General features: G+C 37.9%; 1 long non-coding RNA gene across 3 annotated transcripts; it reads right to left on the reverse strand.

Annotated features, from left to right (window-relative positions):
- Window positions 1–1,959: 1,959 nt before the first annotated feature.
- On the reverse strand, window positions 1,960–25,996 carry LOC123651583. 3 transcript variants are annotated; one of them, XR_006740392.1, is made up of 3 exons: window positions 25,894–25,996; window positions 25,042–25,197; window positions 1,960–2,020 (listed from the first exon to the last, which is right to left on the reverse strand). It is a non-coding gene; the product is annotated as an uncharacterized LOC123651583 (long non-coding RNA). The 3 variants fall into 3 exon arrangements; XR_006740390.1 differs by lacking the exon at window positions 1,960–2,020 and adding an exon at window positions 19,886–20,060; XR_006740391.1 differs by lacking the exon at window positions 1,960–2,020 and adding an exon at window positions 23,101–23,210.
- Between the last annotated feature and the right edge of the window lie 533 nt (window positions 25,997–26,529).

A 26,529-nucleotide genomic window follows, 5' to 3' on the forward strand; every position in this document is an offset into this window, starting at 1 on the left:
GACTATATCAACTTAAAAAGCTTCTACACAGCAAAAGGAATGTCAACAAAACCAAGAGGCATCCAACCAGATAGGAGATGATATTTGCAAACCATAGCTCCAACAAAGGTTTAATTTTCAAAATATATAAAGAACTCATAAAACACCACCAAACAACCCAATCAAAAAGTGGGCAGAGGACCTGAAAATATACCTCTCCCAAAGAAGATCTATGAACAGCCAATAGATACATGGAAAAAATGTTCAACCTCACTAGCAATCAGGAAAATGCAAATTAAAACTAAAATGAGATACCACTTCACACCTATTAGAGTGGTCATTATCAATAAGACGAGCAATAACAAGTGTTGGAGAGGTTATAGAAAAAAGGGAATGCTTATTCATTGCTGGTGGGAATGTAGATTGGTACAACCACTATGGAAAGCAGTCCCATGAGTCCTCAAAAATTTAAGAATAGAGCTACCAATGACCCAGCAATCCCTCTCCTGAGTATATACCCCAAAATCTCAAAATCATGCATTCACAAATATATCGATATATGCACTCCTATGGTCATTGCAGCATTATACACAATGGCCAAGACATGGAAAAAAACCAGTGTTGGGCGATAGAGGACTGGATAAAGAGTGGTACACATAGTCATGGGGTATTCCTCAGCCCTGAGAAAGGATGAAATACTGCCATTTGCAACAATATGGATGGATCTTGAGAACATAATGCTAAATGAAATAAGTTAGTCAGAAAAAGCTAAGAACCATGTGATTTTATTCATATGTAGGGTATAAAACTGAAATTCATGAACACAAACAGCAGTGTGATGGTTTCCAGAGGAAATGGGGTGGGGAGCAAAAGAGTCCTAATATATGGTGACAGGAGAAGATTTGACTTTGGGTGGTGGGTACACGGTGCAATTTTCGGATCTTGTAACATATGAAACCTATATGATCATGTTGACCAATGTCACCCCACTCAATTTAATTACAAAAATAAATCAATGAAAAAATAAATAAATAAATGGAGGTGTGTTCTTTTTTAATTGATGCACTAAAAGTAATTTTAACCATAGTGACAATGTCTAAGAGTAAATTTAAGAACAAATAAACTAAAACCATCAGTACAAGACAAATGCAGATGGAGTTTGAATAGATGCTATAGTTGCCAAGGAGCTTATCAATTATTTGAAATACACAGTTCAATGAATTTGGGAATCATATATACATGGATGGCCACCACCTAAATACTCCAAAAAGTTCCCTCTTACCATTTCAGGTTACTTTTCCATATTCCCCTGGGGCCAACACATTCTAACTTCTATCATGTACTATTATGCCTTTTCTAGGACTTCATGTAAATCAATCATATGGCATGAATTCTTTTGTTCCTATTTATGTAGCTTCTTTCACTCCACATGATTTTGCGATTCAACCATGTTGTTGAGTACATGAATAATTTATTTCTTTTCCTGAATATATCACAATTGTTTTTCTATATTTCTGTTTATAAAAATTTGGGTTATTTCTGGCTTTTGGCTATTATAAATAAGGCTGCTATGAACATTCATGTACAAATCTTTCTGTGAACATATGTTTTCATTTCCCTTGGGGAAGTCCCTAGGAATGGAATTGCTGGGCCATAGAGTAAATGCATTTTTACCTTTATAAGAAACTTCAAAACAATCTGTCTGCTTTTCTATTTCTTGGTTATTTTGTCAGTAATGTCTTTGTGATTTTAAAATTTAAGTTTATAAGCAATTTACCTTACAAAAGTTGTACATGAATGGACATGTTTTCCTATATGTTAAAAACTAGTAAAGAGAATTAGAGTCTACTGTAATAGCAGAATACCCCCCTATACAGATGTTAACATCTTGATCCCAGGAATCTAGGAATATGATACATCACATGGCAAAAAGGAATTCAGGTTACAGATAGAAGTAAGGTTTCTAATCAACTGACTTTTAATAGGAAGGTTATTCCAGATTACCCAGATAGGTCCAATGTAATCACCAGAATACTTATAACTGGAAGAAGCAGTCAAAAGAGGGAGAATGAAAGGGATGGCCCCCAAACTTGCTGATTTTGAAGATGGAGGATTATGGCTCTAAGTCAAGGATGATAGGTGACTTCTAGACCTCTGGAGGGTGACTTCTAACTAAAAAAGTAAGGAAATCAATTATTCCCTAGAGCTTCCCTAGAGTTTCAAGTAGCTACACAGTCATACCCACACTATAATATTGTCTTAGGACAAATAAAAATGCACTATAATATAGTTGTATTATTTTTAAATATATTTTTATTTATTTCAGAAAGGAAGGGAAAAGGAGAGAGAGATAGATGCATCAATGATGAAAGAGATTCATTGATCAGCTTCCTCCTGCACACCCCCTTACTGGGGATGGAGCCTGTAATCCAGACATGTGACCTTGACCCAAATCAAACCCAGGACCCTTCACTCTGCAGGCCAATGCTCTATTGACTGAGCCACACCTGCTCAGGCCATTGGTATTATTTTAACCCTTTAAGTCAGTAGTAGTTTCTAACAGCAGCAATAAGAAACTAATACACCTCTAATAAATAAAAAAAAATCATTTTGGAGCTTCAAATTGACATTAGGACCCAAAACCACTATTATTTTGTATTATTCTGGTAGGTTGATCCACATACCATTTTCTTGACTCCTGTTAGCTACTTATGATACAAATTTTACTGTACCTTAAAGATGTTCTATATGTCTCTTGGCAGAGAAAAATACAATTTTGGCCCTCTTGTTGAAAATTAGTTTGTTGAATTTAGAATTCTAACTTGTGAGTTACTTTAACTCTAGAGGCCCATTGCACAAATTCCTTCCCCTGGCTGCCTACACTGGTTTTCCTCTGGCACCCAGGGCCAAGGCCTTCACTCCAGCCACAATGGAGAAGCCACGCCTCTTCAGTCTTCAGGCTTCAGTCATCTTCAGTCTTCAATCATCACTAGGGCTGGAGCCTTCAATCTTCGCTCTGTGCCTACATATGCAAATCAACCCTCCATCTTTGTTGCGTTAATTTGCATATGTACCCCTGATTGTCTGGTGGGTGTTGTGGAGGTACAGTCAATTTGCATACTTCTCCTTTATTAGTATAGATATTGAATATAATACTCCATTTATTTTCTGGATTCTAATGTTGCTGTGGAGATATCAGTTATCAATGGTTTTCTCCTAGAGGTAACTGATATTTTCACAATTGATGCTTATAGGATTTTCCCATCTGTGTTTGATGTTCTTCAGTTACTCTATTATGTGTCTAAGTGGAGGTATTATCTTATTTTGTTTTTCACACATGGGATTTTGTGGGGTTCTTGAATTAAATATTGGTGTTTCTGCTCCATACAGGAAACATCTCAGCCATCCAGACTGAATATTGCCTGTCTTTCTTTTTTCTTTTCTTTCTTTCTTTCTTTCTTTCTTTCTTTCTTTCTTTCTTTCTTTCTTCCTTCCTTCCTTCCTTCCTTCCTTCCTTCCTTCCTTCCTTCCTTCCTTTCTTTCTTTCTTTCTTTCTTTTTTTTCTTTCTTTCTTTCATCTTTTTTCCCCTTCCTTCTTTCCTTCCTTCCTTCCTTCCTTCCTTCCTTCCTTCCTTCCTTCCTTCCTTCCTTTCTCCTGCTTTCTTCTTTCTCTCTTTCCTTCCCTGCTTCCTTTATTTCTTTTTTTTTCTTTCCTTTCCTCTCTCTCATTCTCCTTCCTTTTTCCCTTCTTCCTCCCTCCCTCCTTACTTTCCTTCTTCTCTTCTTTTCTTCCTTCCCTCCTTCCTTCCTTTTATTATTTCAGATTAGGATTCTGATTGTACCTATACTGAAACTCCTCAGCCTATCCTATGTATATCTTAACTTCTTTTTATTTTCTTGCTTGCTTCTTTTACTCATATCAACTTCTGAAGATTTTCCCCAGAATTCAACCTTGATAGGACTTTTATAGTTCTCAATGTTACAGGAAAATCAATTATTCTAGAGCTTCATTTTTTTAAGCCTCAAAAAATACTATTCTCTCAAGACTCTCATTTCAGTTTGGGGTTTTAAGGGCCTCATTTGAAAGTCATAAGATTAACATATACTTCGTCTTTTGGCACTCATGCTTGTAATCATAGTTGTTCTTGAGACTACACATACTTATGAGAAAAATGGGAACATTATACACAAAAGTACTAGAATAGAAGGCAAAGGAAAAAAAATCAGAATTTTATACAAGTGTCTCTCCTTAATCCATTTTATTTACTTATCAGCTACATATGTATTGAGTATTTCTTTATTTCTTGGTACTAGAGATATATGTAAATTAAATATAATTCCTTATTTAATGGAGCTGATAATCTTTGGGGGAAATGAGATACTAGATAATGAAGCAGTGTCTATTGACTTTTTTTTCCTATTACAAATGGGAACTCAGGTTAGTGAATCAGCTGATTGATTTTTGTCCTTTTGTTCAATGGGGTATGTCTTTTGGTGCCCCCCTGCCTTATCTTTGCCTTATAAACTAGAGGCCCAGTGCACAAAATTTGTGCATGGGGTGAAGGGGGAATGTCCCTCAGGCTGGCCTGTGCCCTCTCACAATACAGACCTCCTTAGGTAGGGTCTCCTAGGCCTGGCTGGTGATAAGGGTCTACTGAGTTTTTCCTTTCCCCTTCTTCTAGAAACTGGCCCTGCCCCTGCTTCTGCCACTGGTTGCTATCTGTGCTGTGCTGCCTTCTCTCCACTGCTACCAGTTGCCTCCCTCTGTGGGTGACAAGTGTAGGGTGTGATGGCTTGGCTGTCCTGGGCCTCCCTCTGTGGGGCAATTGCTGGCCAGCACTGCAAACCTACCACAATGTCACTGGCTGGTGGCCTGGGCCTCTGTGGGACAATTCATTGCAGGGCTCCTAGATGAATTGTCCTCAGAGGGAGGCCACACCTACCCACTGCAGCGCCACCAGCATGATGTCCTGGGCCTCCCTCTTTGGAGCATCAATCACAGAGCACCCTCATCGATTGCCCCAAAGAAGGTGGCTGGGGCCTCCATCCATGGGGCAATCCTGAGGTGATGGCAGGACCTCATCAACCAGTCACACCTGCCTTGGTTGGCCTGGCTCCAGAAGTTATGGTGTAGTCGTCCAGAAGTACTGTTTGACCATTTGGTCTATTTGCATATTATGCTTTTATTATTATAGATACAGGTTCTAGAATTGGACCATCTGAGTACCAATGCCAGCTCTGATAATTAACTGTGTGACTATGAGCATGTCATGTTATATATCTAAGGATCTGATTCTTCTTTTATATCATAAGGAAATAATGATAATGATACATTATTCTGAGAATGACTAGGAGGACAAAATGAGTTAACACACATATAAGTCCTCACAAAGTATAAGCATGCATTGCCTTTGTCCAAGTAATCAAGGCCCTGTCTCTCTCTTAGTTCAAACTCACTTCAAGATGGTGTTTTTTGTTTGTTTGTGTTTTTTTTGTTTGTTTGTTTGTTTTTGTCCTTAAAGAAGTTCCTCTGTGTCTTACTATGCAAGCTTCATTTTCAAGAAGCTGCTGGATTAGTTCTGAATAGCACTAATAGCACTAAGGGATAGGCATTTGTTTTTACAGTCACTGCTGCAGGGAGGAGCCACAAATGCTTACAAATTATGCAGTTTTCCAGAATTCATTTAACTTACTTCCAGTATCATTCTTTTTTGGGGGAAAAAATATACATTGACTACCCACATATTCGATATTTTGGTCCCAAATACATAATATAGGCATACAATATGTGGTAACTATTGCATTTAAAAACTGATAATATGTGTCAACACTATATAGTATTGGTGTCATCACTTTTTCCAACCCTTCTTTCCACTCCCTTAAACATCATTTTTTCCTTACCCGTATTATTTTTTATTAGTGTAATGTTTGGGGGAAAAGAATGTTTACTCCAAGATATTCCTTTTGGTTCAGAATGTTATGAATTGACATAAATCATCCAAAGGACCATTCTGAAATTAGGGGCCATATTAGCCAAATGTTCAAAAAATAAAGAAATATTGTCAGTTGAAACTTCTCTTGAGATTGGGAAAGTTGAAATTTCAAATAGGCATAGAATATAAAGCATCACATCTGATGTGTTGCCCTCATTTTATTCATGATGTAATAATAATTTTCTTGTAAAGAAGGCAGCATGTCTTTGGCATTATATTTTAGTTGGTTTAGGCCCCTGATATCATGTCCTAGTATGAGCAATCTATTAAGAAGTGAGCCCTAGACAAAGAGCCCTAGCTGGTTTGGCTCAGTGGATAAAGCGTCATTGCCTTTTAAAATATTGAAGTTCAGAATGTTATAATGGGTCACTGACACTTATTTTCTCAAAGATTTAGGGGTTCCATTAACTTAAGAAAATGTGATAAATCTTTAGGAGGATTAGGGGATTAAGAGAAGTTATAGCTTTTTTTGTTGTTGTTTATAGTTTGGCGTAACAAAGAATATTTTTCTTTTTAGTAGTCCCTCCTCTCTCCAAGTCTGAAAATTGTAAAGAAAATACACTATATATTCATATTTGAAGCTAGATCCTTTGGGATTGAGCAAGAAGGGAGGAAAATATTGGTTTTGATAACACAGGAAACTATCTTTTCTTCTTTATATCATCAAATTATTTTATTATGTGATTTTTTTCCCTCCTGCCTCCTTTAATTCTTTATATAATGACCTACAGATTTTCTATAGATAAGATCAGACAATCATGTGTTTAACTGGTAGGAAACTATCATCTGTTGATTTTTAATTAGGTATTTCCAAACACATTAAGTCATATCATTTCATATTTATAACATCTTTGCAATATAAAGAAGATTATATCTGATTTTCAAGGTAAGGAAACTAAAGCCAAGTGCGATAAACTGGACCGCCAAAACACATGGAGTTCAAATGTGAGTTCTTACAACCTTATGGTTCTTTTGTGCTGTGAAGACTGACTTTTTTCCTTCCCACCTTTAAAAACATAACTTTTTTTTGTTTTTATTGATTTTTTTTTTTTTTAGAGAAAAAAAGAGAGGGAAAGGAAGATAGAAATATCAATCAGAGAAAAGTATGAATTGGCTGCCTCTTGCATGTCCCCTACTGGGCATGTGCTCTCACTAGGAATTGTACTAGCGAGCTCTTTGTGCATGGAGAGATAAGATACTCAACCAACGAGGCTGGGCAACATACTTAATTTTTAAAAGCAATTTTAGAGTGAAAGGTAGAATTTCTGCCTATACACATGCATAACCTCCCATACTATCAACATCCTCATCAGAGCAGTACATTTGTTATAATTGATGAATCTAGATTGACACACCGTAATCATTAAAGTCTAGAGTTTACATTGCAATTAATTCTTGGTGTTGTGTATGTTATGAGTTTGGACACATATTCATATATAGTCCTTGATATGCAAACAGATCAAACAGTGGAACAACGGAACAACCGGTCGCTATGATGTGTGCTGACCACCAGGGGGGGTGTATGGAAAATGGCGGGCATTGGCAGCAGGTGGCAGAGCGTGGAATATAGCAGATATTGGCTGTGGTAGGATAGTGGTGCAGGTGAGTGTGGGCATGAGACCAACTCGGGGTGCTAGTCGCTGTCATCATGGAACATAATGAGGCTCTGGTGGTTACTGAAATATTTTTGCTCCCACATGCCATGGTCCCACCCAGCACTACCACCTGCTGCTGGTGCTGGAGCCACTGCTCGCACCCACTGCCAGAGCCCAACACTGGTCCTGATCACTCAGTGCTGTCATCAGGTGTGAGTGGTGGCTGCTGGCCCCGATTTCCCGAAGTTTTCTTCACCTCTCCCTGCTCCTGAGGGGCCATCACCCAGTGATGGCACTGGCCCCAATTGCTCTGTGTCTTCAGCGTATGGGAACGCTGGCAGCAGGGGCAGGGTTGCCGGCAGTGAGGGGACCATTAGCTGTGGCAGGAGGGGCCAGGCAGGGGTGTGGAGGATGAGCAGAGACCTGCCCCTATGCCCACCACAGCTCCGAGGCCCACAGTTCCTTTCAAGGTGCACAAATTTGTGCACTGGACCCTAGTTGATAATAATAAGACATATCTACCCTTATTATATCAAATAGAGTGGTTTTATTGCCCCTAAAATTCTCTGTCTTCCACCTATTTATTCCACTCTCCTTCCTAACCCCCGACAACCACTTATCTTTCTGCTATCTTTATAGTATTGCCTTTTCCAGAATGTCACAAGGTTGGAGTCATACTGTATGTGGATTTTATAGATTTTTTTCACTTAGTAATATGTGTTTAAGTTTATCCTTGTCTTTTCATGGCTTGATAGCTCATTTATCGCAGGGCTAAATAATATCCCATTGTCTGGATATACCAGTCTATTTATACAATTATCTATTCTAGGGCACTACCTTTAGGAAATTATGAATAAAACTGCAGTAAACATCCATGTGCATGCTTTTGTGTCAACATGAATTTTCAACTTCTTTGTGTAAATACCAAAGAAGTATGATTGCTGGATTGTATGGTAAAAGTATGTTTGGTTTTGTAAGAAACAACTAAACTGTCTTCCAAAGAAGCTGTATCAATTTGCATCCCCAACAGCAATGAATGAGAGTTTCTGTGGCTTTACATCCTTGTCAGCATTTAGTGTTTTCAGTGTTCTAGATTTTGGCCATTCTTGAAGATTTCCTTTTTTGTTCTAATACTTAAACTGGTTGTGAAAATGTACAGCAGATATCCAGTTAAGACACTGATTCCTCAGGTGGTCTTATTTGCTTAAATCATTAGCCTTACAGGTTGACGACAGAAAACTACAAATCTAACCATCCATATTGGAAATATTTCTTTGAGAGGACTCAATGAATGAACAATTCATATTTTATTATAAATTATGCCTTTTCAGATAATTTTTCAAGAAATATTAGATGCACATGAGGGTTATTGGAGGAAACACCTGCCAAGAATAAAGAAGGAAGGAGCATGAAAAGGGTAGGAGAGCTTTCAGAGTATGATCAGGTCTGACATCTGTGAAAGGGGAAAAGAAAGTGAAAGGATTCAGTAGGAGGAGCTTCAAATAGCTAATGCTTTTGTGGGAAAGCCTCAGACAGGTCAATGGGAAATTTTAGGTACAGGGCTGTCTGTTAAAGGTGTCTAGCATGAGGCAGAAATAACCCAACCCTGGTGCCTCTGCTGTGCTCAGTGTCTGACACAGTGTCAGTGAAAATTCTATCATTGAACACATGCTGTGGCAGAGAGAGGCGGCTGCCACTTTGCCCTCTGGCAGGTACTTGAATGGAGATCTAGATGGTGCAACCAGGCCTGTCAAGCTCTTCATTCCCTTTCCTTTTCCACCTGATTTCTTACCTCTCCATTTTTTTTTAATTGCCTTTTCCTATGCAGTCTAAATATAATGTATTCCTAAAACAAAACATTCAAAATAAAATGTTTAAGGGAGACTTACTATAGTGAAGGGTTATGACCTCAAATAATTTAGATTAGTTAATCCCAAATAATAAAGAACTAATATGCTAATTAGACCAAACAGCCAAACAACCTTCTGGACTTCCTTCTGGATGACCTTCCAGACAAAGGCTGCCAGGGCCAGCCAAGGCTGTGAGGGCCAGTTGAGGCAGTGAGAACTGCAAGGGCTGGGACCCTTGCATAAATTTTGTGCATCGGGCCTCTAGTGGGCATATAAAATCCATCTTCCTTTAGACAAGATAACCAAATCTATATTTCCAGCCTTCTTAACATGTTCTTTAATTTTATCTATTTCCTTTACAACCAATCACAATCTGCAACCTAGTGAGAATTTTTTGTGATGGAGGCTAAAGACTGACCATTTGACTACAGCTCTGGTGATTTTTATCTTTGTTTTAATTTTTTTGTTTTGTTTTGTTTTAGGACTACAATCCTTATCTTTATTATGAGCACTTCAATTTTTCAATTTCCAATTAATTCTCATCAAATCATATGGGTGAAAAACAATAAAATATTCAAATAATTGCAAAAAAATATGCTTTACCAAACAACAACAAAAACAAAAAAACAACAACAGTATTATATCCAGGTTTAGCTGACAGCTGGCAGTCAGCACCACATTTGAAGATTCCTCAAATGCTCTTCAACGATTGATGGACAAAGAAAAAGTCTACTTTTAGAACATAAAATGGCATTCAGGAATACTTTTCCAGCATCATTTATAACTTTGTCTTTCCTTTCGCTCCCTTAAAGCAGAGGCTGAGACATGATTCTTGCGGAAATGACTTACTTAGAGGTTGCTCTTACAAAGAGCCTCTGGAGAGGTGAGGAAATTAGGATAGGGCAGGGGAGAAGCTGGGAAAGATATGATTTCAGGTGAGATCATATGGCTGGACCCTGATTCCTCAGGGCCTTCTAAAAGATAAATGTCAGCACTGTAGCGTTTGCCTGCCTGTGGCAGCAGGTTAGGTGGTAGAGCTTTCTTTACCCCCACCTCCCACCTACTCACATCCTCAGTCAGGAGTTCCAGGTGGTTTCTGGGTGAAACAGATCCAATCACTCAAGGCCAATCTTTCAGAGGGAGTTGCAGGTGTTAACAGTTAGCAGCAAAACCCACAATAACAGTAAAATGGATGGAATGTGTGTGTGGGGGGGGGGAGGGGGGGGAGTACATCCAGAGTGTCTGCTCACCAGTGTTCTCCTTCCAGAGTCACTGCCAGAAAGGTTTCCTGTGTTGAGGTTGACTGTGGTTTGATTTCAGAGACAGGGAAATAGCACCTAGCCAAACATGTCTGCCCATTATTTCATGTATGATAGATAGATAGATAGATAGATATAGATATAGATATATAGATATATATATAGAGAGATAGAGATAGAGATATAGATGATATAGATATAGATATAGATATAGATTTTTTACAGAGAGGAAGAGAGAGGGACAGAGAGTTAGAAACATCGATCAGAGAGAATCATCAATCAGCTGCCTTTTGCACACTCCCCACTGGGGATGTTCCCGCAACTAAGGTACATGCCCTTTGACCGGAATCAAACCTGGGACCTTTCAGTCTGGAGACTGACGCTCTATCCACTGAGCCAAACTGGTTTTGGCTATTTCATGTATCTCTTCATTTAACTCCTAGGCATGGAATCCCTTGTGCTTTCAATCACAAATATTTCAGTTATTTCTTTTGGCCAGCTCTCCAGAGTTACTGTGGATTTTCAGTTATGCATTTCTAATCATTCTCTCTCTCTCTCTCTCTCTCTCTCTCTCTCTCTCTCTCTCTCTCTCTCTCTCTCTCTCTCACACACACACACACACACACACACACACTCATCTGGAGCAAATGAACAATATTACATGCACACTTATTTCAACAAAATTATTTCAGTGAATACAGGTACAATGCTAGGTTCTGAATGAATTACAGAGGAAGGAAAAAGTTTAAATTATTAAATGTAGATTAAGTATGCTTTTTGTGTTTCCATTTTGTTTCCTGGAAGAAGCATGTACATTTACAACTTTCACATGTATACTTACCTCAACTAACAACGTGAAAGGACCTCTAGCCAGGCAGTTACTCAGCCTGAAGTCTAAGGACAGAGGAGGAAACTGGATAGAACTGGTGTTGTACTCTGACTGGACTTTCCATTTCCCATGACAAGAACAAAAAATGATGGAATCATTGAGTTTGGTCCTACGTTAAATGAATGGTTTAGATAGCATAATGTCATGGAGTCACCAATTTTATCATTTTGTTTTCTTCCTTTTAGCATTTGAAATTTAAAAGGGTTATGTGGAAATATTATTAAATTATTTTTAGCCAGAAAACTTCAATTTTTTCCAAATGTTATATTCAGGCACAGGCTCTCCTCATAAACTCTTCATGTGGGAAAAGGAGACTAGATTTAGGACCTGGTCAGTGATAAAGTAAATTGATCTATTACCTACCCCCTGAGGAAATTCCTACAGGGCTATCTTGCTCTTGGCTTTCTAAGTGTCTCATTTTACCTAAAAACAAGATGTGACATTTTTTTCCCTACTCAAGATGTCACCAGCCCAATTTTCTTTTGCTAAGGGGCACAGTTATTAGTCTCTGAAGGTGTTAGCACTTGAAGCTATGTATGAGGTGATTAAAATGCCTCAGTCCTTTAAGGATTGGTGCCCTTCCATCACTTCTCATCTCCAGCTGCTTCCCTGCCTGACTCCCCTTCTGTCTCTCATTATGATTCATCATTATCCATTTTAAGATCTGTGTAAGTCATGTGGATCAAGGAAAATTGAGAATCCTAGGAAAATTCATTTTTACAGACATGCACCAGTGGTAAAGAAATGGAAACAATGACCCAATCCTATTTGTCTCCAATTTTATAAATATGCTTATTTTTGCCCTTCAATTTTCTTTTGTTCTCATTAATGATTGGGCACTGTCTCTCTCTCTCTCTCTCACCATCTCTCTGTCTCTCACATCATACATATTTGCTCAAACATATGCATACACATGCCATCTATTGGCCTAGATAAGCTACAAAGCCCTCATGCCAGCTGTGGTTTGGGTTTTAATGTCCTTACAACAATAGCACTGCAAAGCTACTTTGGCATGTGGTAATTAGCTGGATTTCTGTAATGTATAATTTCTTGCTAACCCCAATAGACACCATCATTATTGCAGATGACTGAACCAAAGAGCTGTATGCTATAGTTTCACTCAAGGCTACGGTGATCTCACACATCCCAGCACTTCTAAGAGGCCCCAAATCAGAAACATCTACAAATGGGACCCACAAAGATATGATCCAAGTAATGTGTCTGGTTTTCAGTATTTTCTTTACTCTGAATTCGGTGATGAGTGAGACAAGGGATAGAGATAAGAAAGAATTGTATGATAGGATTTTGAAGTCCTGTTCTTCTGGTGGGTTTTAATTATTTAAGACCACCTCATTGGGGTAGTCTCCACCACAGGTAAGAAACATGTGTTCCGCCTTCAAGGAAGAAAGAACATGATTTCATTTGGTTTAATTCTGCAATATGTGATGAGAAGGCAGTGAGTGACCTACATACTAGAAACTGAAGAGCCTGGTATATCGGGTCTAGTAATAATTAATGTCGTTTTTAAACATTCGTTTAAAATCTTGCTTGGCGTTGACTTGTATTGACATAACCTTCAAACACATGGTATCTACAGAACGTGTGAAGTGCAATTAACAAGTTTTGCTTGAAAAAGTTTGTGTTTGGTTTGGTTTTTGTTGTAAAACTAGGGCTAAGAAGATGGCGGATGAAGAGCATATTCGGCACTGCATGCTTACAGGGGTCCTCAAACTTTTTAAAGTGGGGGCCAGATCACGGTCCCTCAGAGACTGGAGGGCCGGACTATATGAACTACTAATTCCTACTGTAACACCTCGGCTGCGCTCACTGCCCAAAAAACCTGGCGGGCCGGATCAGACTCCTCTGCGGGCCACATGTGGCCCGCGGGCCGTAGTTTGAAGACGCCTGCACGAGTTCCAATTATAATAGGAAGAAAAGCAAGTGAGGCTGCAAAAAACATCTGTAGTGCTCTTGGTCAAGATGCAGTTAGCACCAGAAAATGCCAGCGTTGGTTTGAGAAATTTCGCGAGGGAAATTTTTCGTTAGATGACAAGAGTGGTCGAGGCCCTGTGTCCAATTTTGATCAAGAAGCTCTTCAAGCTCTTTTAGTGAAAAATCCTCAAATTACCCAACAAGAGCTTGCGACAACTTTAAATTGTTCACAAAAAACAATTTCCAATCAATTGCGTGCACTTGGCAAAGTCCAAAAGTTTGGAAAATGGGTTCCTCATGAGTTGACCGACAACAACCGTAATCAAAGAGTCACAATTTGCAGTTCGCTCCTCTCTCGTCAAAACCGTTTGCCGTTTTTAGAGCAAATTGTTACCGGAGATGAAGAATGGGTGCTGTATGTTAATTTGAAAAGGCGGCCTCAATGGTTGGACAAAAATGAGGCTCCGCAGCCCACGCCAAAACCTGACTTGCAAGCGAAAAAAGTGATGTTGTGTGTTTGGTGGAATTTTAAAGGAATTCTTCATTATGAACTTTTACCATCTAACCAAACCATTACAAGTGCAGTGTATAGTGCCCAATTGGAAAGGTTAGCCCAAGCTTTAAGAGAAAAAGAACCCACGCTGATTAATCGGAAGGGCGTAATTCTTCACCACGATAACGCACGACCGCATACTGCAAGAATCACTGCTGAAAAACTGTGCCAGTTGGAATAGGAAGTTCTCCCTCAACCTGCATATTCTCCTGATATTGCCCCTTCCGATTACCATTTGTTTCGTTCTTTGCAAAACTTTCTTCTTGGAAAAAAATTTAATAATGAAGAATGCCTCAAAAATGCATTGACCGAATTTTTTGCATCAAAATCACAAGAATTTTACAACAGAGGGATTAAAATGCTTCCTGAGTGTTGGGCACAAGTAGTAGAAAACAACGCCAACTATATTGTTGATTAAATTTTGTTTATTGTTTAAATAAATTCGATTTAAAAAAGTATTAGAAAACGACATTAATTATTACTAGGCCTAATATGTAAAAAATAAAAGAAACAGATAGGTAGAGAGGTGTGGTCATATAAAGCTATAGACAGGTGAGCTACAGGCCTAGAATAGGATAACTGCTCAATCAGGATGTGGCCGGGAACAGAGTCTACCTAAACCTGTGTCACCAACACATGCAGCCCTATATCAGGGTCTTTGAGACACTCTGGAGAGATAAACTTTTAGAAGCTGATCTTCTTCCTGTCCCTTTGTAGGCCACTTTTGTCAGGTGTGTGGACTTGGAGACACATAAGGGGCCTGAAATCTGCCTTCGATGAAATGCTAATTTTTAAAAATATTTTTATTTTTTTTTACAGAGAGGAAAGGAGAGAGATAGAGAGTTAAAAACATCAGTGAGAGAGAAACATTGATCAGCTGCCTCCTGCACACCCCCTACAGGGGATGTGTCTGCAACCAAGGTACATGTCCTTGACTGGAATTGAAGCTGGAACCTTTCAGTCCATAGGCCAATGCTCTATCCACTGAGCCAAACAAGTTTCGGCTGATATGATACTTTCAAATAGCTTAAAAGGAAAGAATGATAATATAAAATCAACCATTATAGAAACAGAAAGAAAAATTAGTCTGGGAATGTTTCCCAGTGACCAAGATTATTACCTGTTTTGTATGTGTGTTTGTGTATTTTTTTTTAATTTAAAAACAAGTCAGTAGTTAGAGCTTGTAAAAGACAGATGAACAAAGGTGTTAGCTTTGCTAAACTGACTGAGACACTAAACAAATAAATATAGGATGTTTCAAAAATATATACATACTTTGAATAATTATAAAGGCAGTGTTTATTAAAATACGTTTTATTTTCAAAATTAAGCTATCAGCCAGTAACATATGTATGCATTTTTTGGGACACCATGTATATAAAAATAAGAATACAAAAGTATTGCACCTATTTTCATGGACTTTCTCCCTTACTTATTACAAATGAGAAAGCAAATGTTACTTTAAGTGGCTCACTTGGCTAGCTAAGTTAGAGAAGAATGTTTATTCTGTATGGACTCCAAAGTGGAGTCATCAAGTAAAAAATCCTTCCCACACTTGCTTCCCAGGTGTGCTGGGCTATAAAAAGAAATAAATAGCAACTGTTCTTGGTCTACAAACCATTAATCCATTGTTCATACCTCAACTGCCCACATGCTTTTATAATTGGCAGCCAAGTTCACAAGCACAGAATTGGGCAGGGAGTTGGGTGGGCACAGTTAAGCTTTTAAAACAGAGATAATGGGTGGAAATGTCTGTAGATGATACTTCTATCTCTGCTACCTGGGAGGTAGAGACCTGAAGAAGAAACTGGAACTTAATATTCTGCTTTTGTGCCAGTAATCCCTGTACTCTTAGGAATTGTCTCCACTTCATAAACAGAACATAAAATCCGCTTTACTTTTTCACTGATCACTGCGGTGATTCAGAAATCAAATATTAAAATATGAAAATCACATGGTTTTCTAATGCATTTACCTCATGCAGAGGATTAAAATAATCAGAAATAATCAGTGCTGATCCGTTTCTTCAATCTAGCACTCTGACTCAGCTGTCCCATTTCCCTTTCTCCCCTTCCAAAATCACACATGCACTCGTACAAATCCATTTTTACCTTGAATAACATAAACAATAATCATCACCCTCCATTATTACAGAAGATTAGTGGTACCATTAAAGGACATAATCTGCACTGTACTTTTATTCATCAAGCAGCATTTATGTGAAGAAAATTTAGATGAGTAATTTCACATCCTGGAAATTATAAAGAATGAGTTTACTGAAACAGCTGCAGAGCAGGTAGCAGCCTGTTTTTATGATTACCATCACACACATAATCCTGTGTGGGAAGGCTGTGGAACTAACCTCTAAGGAACTGTCCTGTGGAAGCTCTGCTGTTTCCTGCTTCTCTATGCACCCATATTGCTGTGCATGGTCTGATATCCATCTGCCTTCCCTCTTAAAGCCACACATGGGGGCTCATACCCTCCATATCAAAAAGCATGTAGAGACTCCTAGATGAATTATAGGGATGCCTTGGTTAAAAATATCTTCTCATTGCTTTTATATGATATCAGAATCCTCGTTTTGTCTCTTTTATTTGCAAATTACTGATTCGATTCTATTTGTCTTTTGAATCACTGATTTTCTACTTACTGCCTACATGTAGCATCCTACAGGAGGTATATGAAAGAAAAAGAATAAAGAGAAGAGATATTGATTAATAAGAAGTATTGGCAAGATGGGAAAGTCACGAAGAAGAGTCAAAATATCCTAAAACTTGGAAGCTGGCAAAGTAAGATAGTAATTACATTGAAACAAGTAAAAATTCAAAAGTGAGATTAAGGGACAATGCATGGGTGGTATAATCATATCTGTATTTTTTTGGGGGGGGGATTCTAGCTAAAGTGTAATAAAAACATAATATTGAAGAAAGAATGGGAACCATTTCTGTAGCCTACAAATGAGGTTATAAAAATTAAGATTAGATCCACAGTAATGCATATGAATAGAGAGAAGTAGACTGCAGAGACTTTATAAGATAAAATCAGCAGATTGGCATGAAGAGGTATACAGGTTAAATTGACAGATTTGTCCATGACGAGCATAGAGATCCACTTGGATACCATGCCATTAGTCAGGGGCAAGTAGGGTTTTAGGAAGTAAGGCATCAGCTGTCCAATATTTTAAAAACTGAGGAGAGAGAACTATTGGATTTAGCAATTAAGAAGTTACTAATGACTTAGATAATAACAATAATGAATTAGTGGTAGAAGAATTCAGATTACAAGGGTTTAAAGAAAAATCAGCTTTAAGTAATGAGTATAGACACTTCTTAATTATATTTATTTATTCAGTGAAATCTTGTTAAATTATTGTTCTGAATCAGACACCATGCTAGAAGCATTAGATGCTACATAAATGCTACCCTGAAGTTTATCAGCCCCAAAAAAGTAGCCACTATTTATTGGGCTCTTGCTATATGACAGTTAAAATTACTTCATGCTATAATAACTGTTAGGTAAATAAAGATTTTAGCATTTAATGCTTTTTTTCCAATGGCTGAAATGCAAAAAAGTAACTTCCTCCTGTTCTCTCAGCTAGCTGGTTCAAGACTGAATATGAATTGAAGCAGTCTGACACCTGAATCCATCATTTAAATGCTTTATTGGGACCCAGAAAAGGAGACAGGCTAACAAAAGTATGGACAGAGAGCTAGATGGGGTGACAGGAAGCAGGACCTATGCTGTCTTGGGAGGCAATCAGGAGTTATCAGAAGACATTTGAACTATTCGATATACAAGTAGAAGTGGGAAGAATGGCAGGGTGAAAGTTGTTGGTTTGCTATTTTACGAAGAAGAGATTTGCAGCTGGGCAAGGCTAAGTGGTACAGAGCACAGGATCTGGCATGAAACAGATCTGACTTCAAATTCCAACAGTGCAACAAATTAGCAGTGTAACCACATCCAAGTTACTTCAACTCCTGGAGTTTCAGGTTTTTAATCTGTAAAGTGAATTAGAAATGGTATTTCACAGCACTAATGTGAAGGTTCCTAATTTTGAGGGACATTGAAATGAGAAAACATACATACATCGCTTGGTCCAAACTTGTACTCACTAAACCTTAATTATTTCTCTTTATTAGCCTCGATGTCCCCAACCTAATCATGTTTTTAAGGCAAAAAAAAAGTATGAGATGATATAAGCTAAACAGATTGGTCAATAGAGAAAAGTCAGAAGTTGATGGGAGTAAGAGAGAAGAAGGGATTACCTTCCTGGAGGTAAGGACAGTTTTTCTTCTGACATTGGTATCCTCAGTGAAGGCACAGAGAACACTGGAGAAGTAGACTCCTGATCTATCCTTCTCCCTTTGTTACTTCTTTCTAAACCCATCCAGAGAGACACATGTATTCCATGTACTAGAGTGCTGTGCTTGTTAATTTAGCTTTCTGACTCCAGACCCAACTAATTCCTTTGAAGGAGAATTCTTTCCTAACAGAAGGGTCCCTGTTTACAAAGGAATCAAACTATTAAAGGAATATATTTGTATTTGAGCTCAGCATTTATATTCTGTGAATTTGTGGATATAAAGGAAATTAAAGGATTATAGCTGTGTAAAATATCTGAATTCTCAGGCAAAGCTTAGCTTTCTTCAGTTGCTTTCCAGTATTTTCCACTTTGCAGGGAAATTCTGGCTTTAGGTAAACCAAAAAAGACATTCTTATGAATCCAATATCAGAAAAAATGGGGCCCAAAAAGGAGAAAAACAGAGAGCTAGTTGCACTACGACCGTCAGCATATTCTGCTCTTCCCACCACCCCATTTTATTTATTGATTATGGTATCACATAATTGTCCTCATCCCCCCAATCCCATCCCAAACCCCTCCCTACATATGCCCTCACCCCCCCCCCCCCCCCCCCCCCCCCCGTTGTCCACGGCCACTGGCCAGGCCTATATGCACGCATACCAGTCCTTTGGTTGATCTCTTCCCCTTTACCCCCACCCTCCCCTATTTTTCCTCTGAGGTTTGAAAGTCTGTTTGGTGCTTCTCTTTCTCTGAGTCTGTTTTTGTTCATCAGTCTATGTTGTTCATCATTTCCTCTAGATGTGTGAGATCTTGTTATCTAAGAAATACCCTTGCAAGAACCTAAACTGAGAAAAGCCATAATTCTGCTCTTTTATCCCCAGTTCTGCACAGTCAATAAGAGGCTGACTTACTCTTAGCTCTAGAAATAAACCTCTGCCCTATTGGAACTAAGACCCCCGTTGCCTTCGTGAGCTCCTATGTGTTGAGGAATGAGATTTGACCAGCTTTATTTATTTATTTATTTATTTATTTATTTTTAGTTTTAGTTGATTCAGAGAGAAAGGGAGAGGGAGGAATAGATTGAAATATCATTGATGGGAGATAATCATTGATGGGGTGCCTTCTGCAAGTCCCATTTGGGGGATCAAAGCTGCAACCAGGTCGTGTGTCCTGACCTGGAATCGAATGGTAACCTCCTGGTTCATAGGTCGATACTCAACCCCTGAGCCATACTGACTGGGATAAGGGTCTTTTATTTTTAACAAAGATTTGTTGTATGTTGGGGATTTTTCATGTCCTCAGTTTTCTAAGGCTGTCCTGCTTGATTTTATCAAATTATCTTTTCTTGTTTAAACCAATAATTATGTTCAATTACCTAATTTAAATAAAATTTTGTTTCGTTACCAGTTTTGGTCTAAAACATATCTTCAATCTGGAGTAAAAGAGGTCCTTAGGCTACCCTTCTAACTGCCTTGAAAAAGTGTAACCTATCAGTCCAGACCCCACACAATGATAGTAACTCAAGGGCACAGGTCTGGTTGAAAATTCCACCCTGGTACTGCCCAGGTGAAGGAGACAGTTTGCCTTCCATTCTCTGGCAGGCCTCCTGGGTTCCCCTTTCACTGCTCTTCTCTTCCTGGCTCCACCCCTCCCAGAAACCATAATTTTCACCCTTTTCATAGCACAAAGCCCTTCAGGTAACTCCTGTCATGAAAGTAAAATTTGTCCTTGACAAAAAGTCTTTTTGAAAATTAGGGAAAATGAAAACCTATCTCAACACTGAATATCAATTTCAGACTTCAAAATATATTCCAAGGCTATGAAAGAGGTAAACATGAGATATTGTAATTGTTATCTGATATCTGAAAGAAATGGATTTCTCAGCTCCAAAGCAAAAATAAAAACAAAAACAAAAACAACAACAACAACCAATCACATAGGAAAAGACTGACTGATGCAATGTATATTTAATATATATTAATACTTGAATGCAAAACTTTACTAAAACAAAAACTAGTATAACATATTAAAATATTTGCATCAAGTTTAGCCAACAAAATGTTAATGGTTTTTGTGTGCAAGTGGTATTCAAATCCAAAAACAAAACAAAGAAAAACAGTTTCCATAAAGGCAGTGATCCAAGTTTATGGACAGAACATTCACAACTAGGAAAATACAAACAGAAAATGAATATATCAGAAAATAATTTTATCCTTTTGCATTGTATTAAAACAGAAATAATGTTGACAACATTTTAGTATGGCTTTTAACTTACAAACAACTGGGAGTTCTGTTAACTGATAAAACCTATTTGGAAAATAAGCAAGGTAAAGATATTCATATCCTTTGACCTATTAGTCTCTCTCCTGGGAATTTATCCTGCAGAAATATTTCAACAAAAGCAAAGTCCAAATGAATAAAAGTGGTGGTGTGGTGTTATCTGAAACAAAACAAAAACAAATAAAATGACCAAAAAAAACGCTAAAATATTCAACAATAAAAGAATAATTGATTAATTATGGAACATCAGTAGGTGATAATTTTTAATTGCATACATACATTGAGGTAACATTGGTTAATATTATTATATGTTTCAAGGTTACAGCTTTATGATATGGCATCTGTATATTGCATTGTGTATTACCACCCAAATTCTAGTCTCCCTTCATCACCATATATTTAATCTCCTTTACCCTCTTCATTCTTCCCCTCTTCATCCTTCCCTCTTCATCCTTCCTCCACCTCTCTTCCCCTCTGTTAACCTGCATAACTGTTATCTGTGTCTATTTGTTTGTTTATTTTGTTTGTTTATACCTTTCTGTTTTATATCCTACAAATGACTGAAATTATATGGTTCTTGTCCTTTTGTCTGACTTATTTCACTTAGCATGATACTCTCAAGATTTACCCATATTGTTGTATATGGCAATATTTCATCCTTTCTGATTTCTGAGTAGTATGCCTTTGAATATATGTACCCCATCTTCTTTATGCAATTACCCATTGAAGGACTTCAATCATTTCCATATTGGCTACCATGAATAATATTATACTGAACATAGGGGTACATATATCTTTATGAATAAATGTTTTCAAATTTTTTTAGATAGATACCCAGATGAGGGGTTGATAGATTATGTAGTAGATTTAGTTTTTATTTTTAAGAAAACTCCATACTGTTTACCAGTTTACATACACCAGTAGTGTATGAGGATTTATTTTTCTCTACATCCTCTCCATCACTTATTTGTTATCTTCTTGATAATATCTTTCTAATGGGTGTGAGGTGGTATCCCATTGTGATTTGGTTTACATTTCCCTTATAGCTAGTGACATTGAGCATCTCTTCATAAATCTGCTCGCCATTTGTAAGTCTTCTTGGGGAAAATGTTCAGCTCGTGGGCTCATTTTAAAAATTTGAATATGTATTTTTGTTATTGACTTATATGAGTTATTTACATATTTTGGATCTTAGCTCCTTATCAGAGGCATTGTCTGCAAATATCTTCCCCCATTTGGCCTCGTTGAGGCCAAGATTCTTAAGTTTAGTACCTATGTTTTCATCTATATATTGTATTGTTTCGGACCTTATATTTAAGTATTTCATTCATTTTAAGTTAATTTTACATAAGGCATCAAATATAAGTCTAGTTTTATTCTTTTGCACATGGCTTTCTAGTTCTCCCAACACCATTTGTTGGAGAGACTTTCCTCTTCCCATTGTATGTTTTTGGCTCCTTTGCTGAAAATGAAATGCCCATATCCCTGTGGGTTTGTTTCTGGGCTTTCAATTCTGTTGTACTGGTCTGTGTGTCTGTTTTTCTGACAATATCATTTTTTATTGCTGTTGTTATTGTGGCTTTGTAGTATAATTTGTAAGTATGGGTATGTGATTTCTCTGGCTTTGTTCTCTTTTCTCAGGATTGTTGTGGTTAACCAGGGTCTTTTGTAGTTCCATACAAATTTGTGGATATTTTGTTCTATTTCTTAGAAAAAAAAATGTCATTACGATTTTGCTGGGGACTGCATTAAACCTATATATTGAGCAGGAGATGATTACAAAGGCTTTGTAACTATCTATAAATAAATTCCAATAGAAACATGTTGTTTCTCACTTTATACCATTATTATACTTTCTGAGAATGTAGACTTTATTTTGGGGAAAGCAGGTTGCGGCTAAACAATACCTGGATAGTTTTGTAGGCTACTGGGGAACAAGATCTGAAAAGAACTGTACATTTGGGAAAGAGAGCTCAAAGTTTACAAGAGAATCAGAAACTTCAGACACTTGCCAGTGAGGAGAGCTGGATGGGGGTGGAGCCAACATAGAGACATTCAGTGTAATGAATGAGATTGCCAAAAGGGATGTTAGAGAACATAATATGCAGTTGTATTTTTAGGTTATTTGTTATTGGTTTATAGTGTCAGCTCTTTGCCTCTCTATTTTCAGAAATCTTTATATTGTTTCCTAATTATTTGTGTGGAGAATTGAAGAATTCCACAGCTAGTTTAATGAGCAGGGGCTACAACCAGAGGTATGAAGCTACTTCAGACTTTAATACTGCCATGGCCTTGGCCAATTTTCTAAGCTTCTTTAAGTTTCAAGTTCCTCATCTTTCAAATGGGGATAGTATCTTGTCTACTTTCAAAGGGTTTATTTGAAGACAGACAGACACACACACACACACACACACACACACACACACACATATATGACTTAAAATAGTATCTAGTATATAGTAAGCCCTTCAAACATAAGTGTTACCATCATCACACATCATCACAGTATTACAGTTCAGGACAGGGAGATCTTATGATAATTCAGGATCCAGATGACAGAAGTTTTAATTAGGGCTATGGGCATATAAACATTTTTTTTTCAAATTTTAGATCAATATTTCTGTTATATTCACTAAACTTATTTTTTTAATAGAGGAAAAACAATTAAGTAGATGGCGTATTTAGTCTTCTCTTAGAGATGTCTAATAGATGACCATTTAAAACAAAGAGCAATAAAAGATTACCAAAGTTTAGTTTAAAAGCAAAGAAGAAAATTACCAAAGTGGCCGAAACCGGTTTGGTTCAATGGATAGAGCATCGGCTTGGGGACTGAAGGGTTCTGGGTTCAATTCTGGTCAATGGCATGTACCTTGGTGCGGGCATATCCCCAGTAGGGGGTGTGCAAGAGGTGGCTGATCAATGACTCTCTCTCGTTTCTAACTCTCTATCTCTCTCCCTTCCTCTCTGTACAAAATAAAAATAAATAAATAAATAAAATAAAATAAAATAAATTACCAAAGTGGCACAAAAAGTTAAATTCATAAGAGGCAGTGATGTAAGATTGTAGAATGGAAGCTACCAGAAATCCATTCAGATGTCTTTTTCTACTGTGAAGCTAAAATTTTCCTTGGAATTACAGTGGTGCCTCACACAACGAACTTAATTCGTTCCAGGAGCAAGTTTGTTATGTGGAAAGTTCGTTATGTGAAACGCGTTTTCCCATAACAATACATGTTAAAAAAAATAATTCGTTCTGTAGCATAAAATATGCTAAGATGACATAAAAAAGATAAATTTTTTGTTATTATTTTTATTTAGATACATCATGATATAAAAAAAATATTGAGTTTAACTTAAAAGGACGACTGCCGAGATACGTGCGTGATTTAATTCGTAATGAAGAACGATTGCCGCGATACGTGCTTAAGTTAAGCGCAGTGACTAACGACTGCCTGCAGTGCCTGCGCAGAAGGATGCAATACATCGGCAGCGATCGTGGAAGCTCGGGCGAAGCAGTCGTGGAAGCTCGGGCGACTTCGTTGTATGAATCATGAAATGAAGTTCGTTGTGTGCAGCGTTCGCTGTGCAAGGCGTTCTTTATGCGAGGCACCACTGTATTAGAAAAGGCCTAAAGACTTCCTATTAAAGAGAGAGATAGAATGTGACTTTAGCTTGAGTTTTGGCATCTTTCAAGCTTAAAACATTAACTAAATTAATATAATGAAGAAAAAAGAAAAAATAATATGACATGAATGCATGATTATTATATAAATCTAATTTTTAAAAGCCTTATACATTTCTACTGTTTAAATATATTTTAAATTCTCCATTATATGTATAAATATTATGATTATTTAATTACTATGTTTAGATATTTAAGTATAGATTTTAGTTTTTAATGAGAGTTATAATTCTGTGGAGGGAATCATTAATCAGAGATGCCATAACCCAGGTAGCACCATGTCTGCTAGCAATTTACATGGGTGGCAGGGGCAGGGCCTGAGAAACATACAGCCTTTCAGGTGTTCGTTTACAAAACCAAAACTATTATGCAAATGAAGCATTCATAGGAATAAATTTAACTAAACTTATTGAACACAAATTAAGTCTTTAATTCTCAGATCTTGAAATAAGGGCTGAAAGGCTGAAGATGGCTGGATTCAGGAGTGTTTAGAGGCTGGCCTCGGTCTTCTGGGTTGTAGTCTAGATCAGAGATTCACACCCACATACACTTACCCTAATGCCATTTACGGCAGCCATGAAACCCAAACGTTTGCCTTCCTTCAGATACACCCAAACCTCTCCCCTCTCCAGAAATACTTGTGAACCACTAGTAAGTAAAGTTTCAAGAAAACAACATTGCGCTCCAAGGCCAGCTACTAGAGCTGTGAGATGCTGACCTGACCTGAGATGGTGCCACATCACATGTGAGTTTATGGTGTTTCTGTGGTTGATCCTCTTTACAAGAAGGTGTCACTGGGCTTCCCAGCACCAGGTAAAGGCAAAAGACATTCTTCACCCACTATATCTTAGCACATTTCACACCCACATCAGATGTTTCCTACAAAGTAATGGTAATGAAGTATAAGTACATATTTCTAAGTTAAAACACTGCTCTGGTGTTTGAAGTCAATATACCTTTAAGAAAAAAAAAAAAAAAAAAAAAAAAAAAGCTAACAAATACTTGCTCCCTCTTAGGAGAGCCTCCTATCTATGTCTGTTCTCAAACCTTTCTCTGTATCTGATGTCATCGCTGTTCCCTTCCAAGCATGTCCCAGAACAATGCTGTCTTGGTGAACAGCTCATTGATCCAGGATATAAGCATTTCCTCTCTACCCAGCAAGAGACTGGGGCACCTGGCATGAGGCCAGCTTAGTGATTGAGGCCAACTACTTCTCATTCTACTTAAAACACACACCCGGCATGCATACCATCTCTCTATCCCCAACACACGTTATAGTTTCCTGGTAGGTGAATTTCACTTGCCAATGGTAAGGATTTGGGAGAGAGACCAGAGGGCTGCAATTTCTATTTCCACCTCCTGAGCCAATCCTGATCCCAGCACTTTGCATACCTAGGGCAACAGGCATGCAATGCCTCCTGGGGCCTGCAACTGATTGCTCAACTGGAAATGTATTGAAAGGGAAGAAAAAAGAAATGAACACATTAAATGCACTTTGGTTTGGATTTTTGTCTCACTGTGTTGACAGTTCAGAGCCTGCTGGGTTTGCAGAGCTTAGTATAAACTAAATCTTACCAGAAACAGTGCATCTCAGCAGTCCTTGCTCAGTGCTCTTTCTCTTTTTATGAGTGAGACTTGTCGCTCCATCATTTACAGCTTGCTGCAGTGATTTCTCAAATAAAATTTAAAAATGTACATTGTGCACAAAACTACAAGGAGGAAAGAGAGTTTTATATTATAGGATTTTCCTCACTTAGCATTCCCTAGTAAAATGCATCTCACACCACTACCAGGAAACATGCACCGAAACAAATGCCCAGAACGCTGATGATGGCAGAAGTTGTGCGGTATAGAGCATGTGTGTGTGTGCTTTTTTCTCTATGTCCTGACTTCCCATTTTATATTAAAATTTTTATAAATGGATGCAGACATTTCCATCGAATGTAGGGTGTGCTCAATCCTGTAGGGCACAGCTTAGAACACGGAAAGGAGAGAGAGGAAAATGTGAGGAGACAGCTGTAACAGAGCCAGTTCCCCACACCCACCCGCCACTTTACTCCCGAGAAAAGCCCCTGACCAACAGTCAGACACCAGGGAGCCTTACAGCAGACTCACTTCTATTATTGAGACTCACATTGGCTCCCTTACCTTGATGCCCTAGAAACCACTTCCTGAGGAGTAAAACTAAAAATGAATAAGTCCCACCTGATA

Source organism: Pipistrellus kuhlii, unplaced genomic scaffold (assembly GCF_014108245.1).
Source record: "Pipistrellus kuhlii isolate mPipKuh1 unplaced genomic scaffold, mPipKuh1.p scaffold_m20_p_1, whole genome shotgun sequence".
Taxonomy (NCBI): Eukaryota; Metazoa; Chordata; class Mammalia; order Chiroptera; family Vespertilionidae; genus Pipistrellus; species Pipistrellus kuhlii.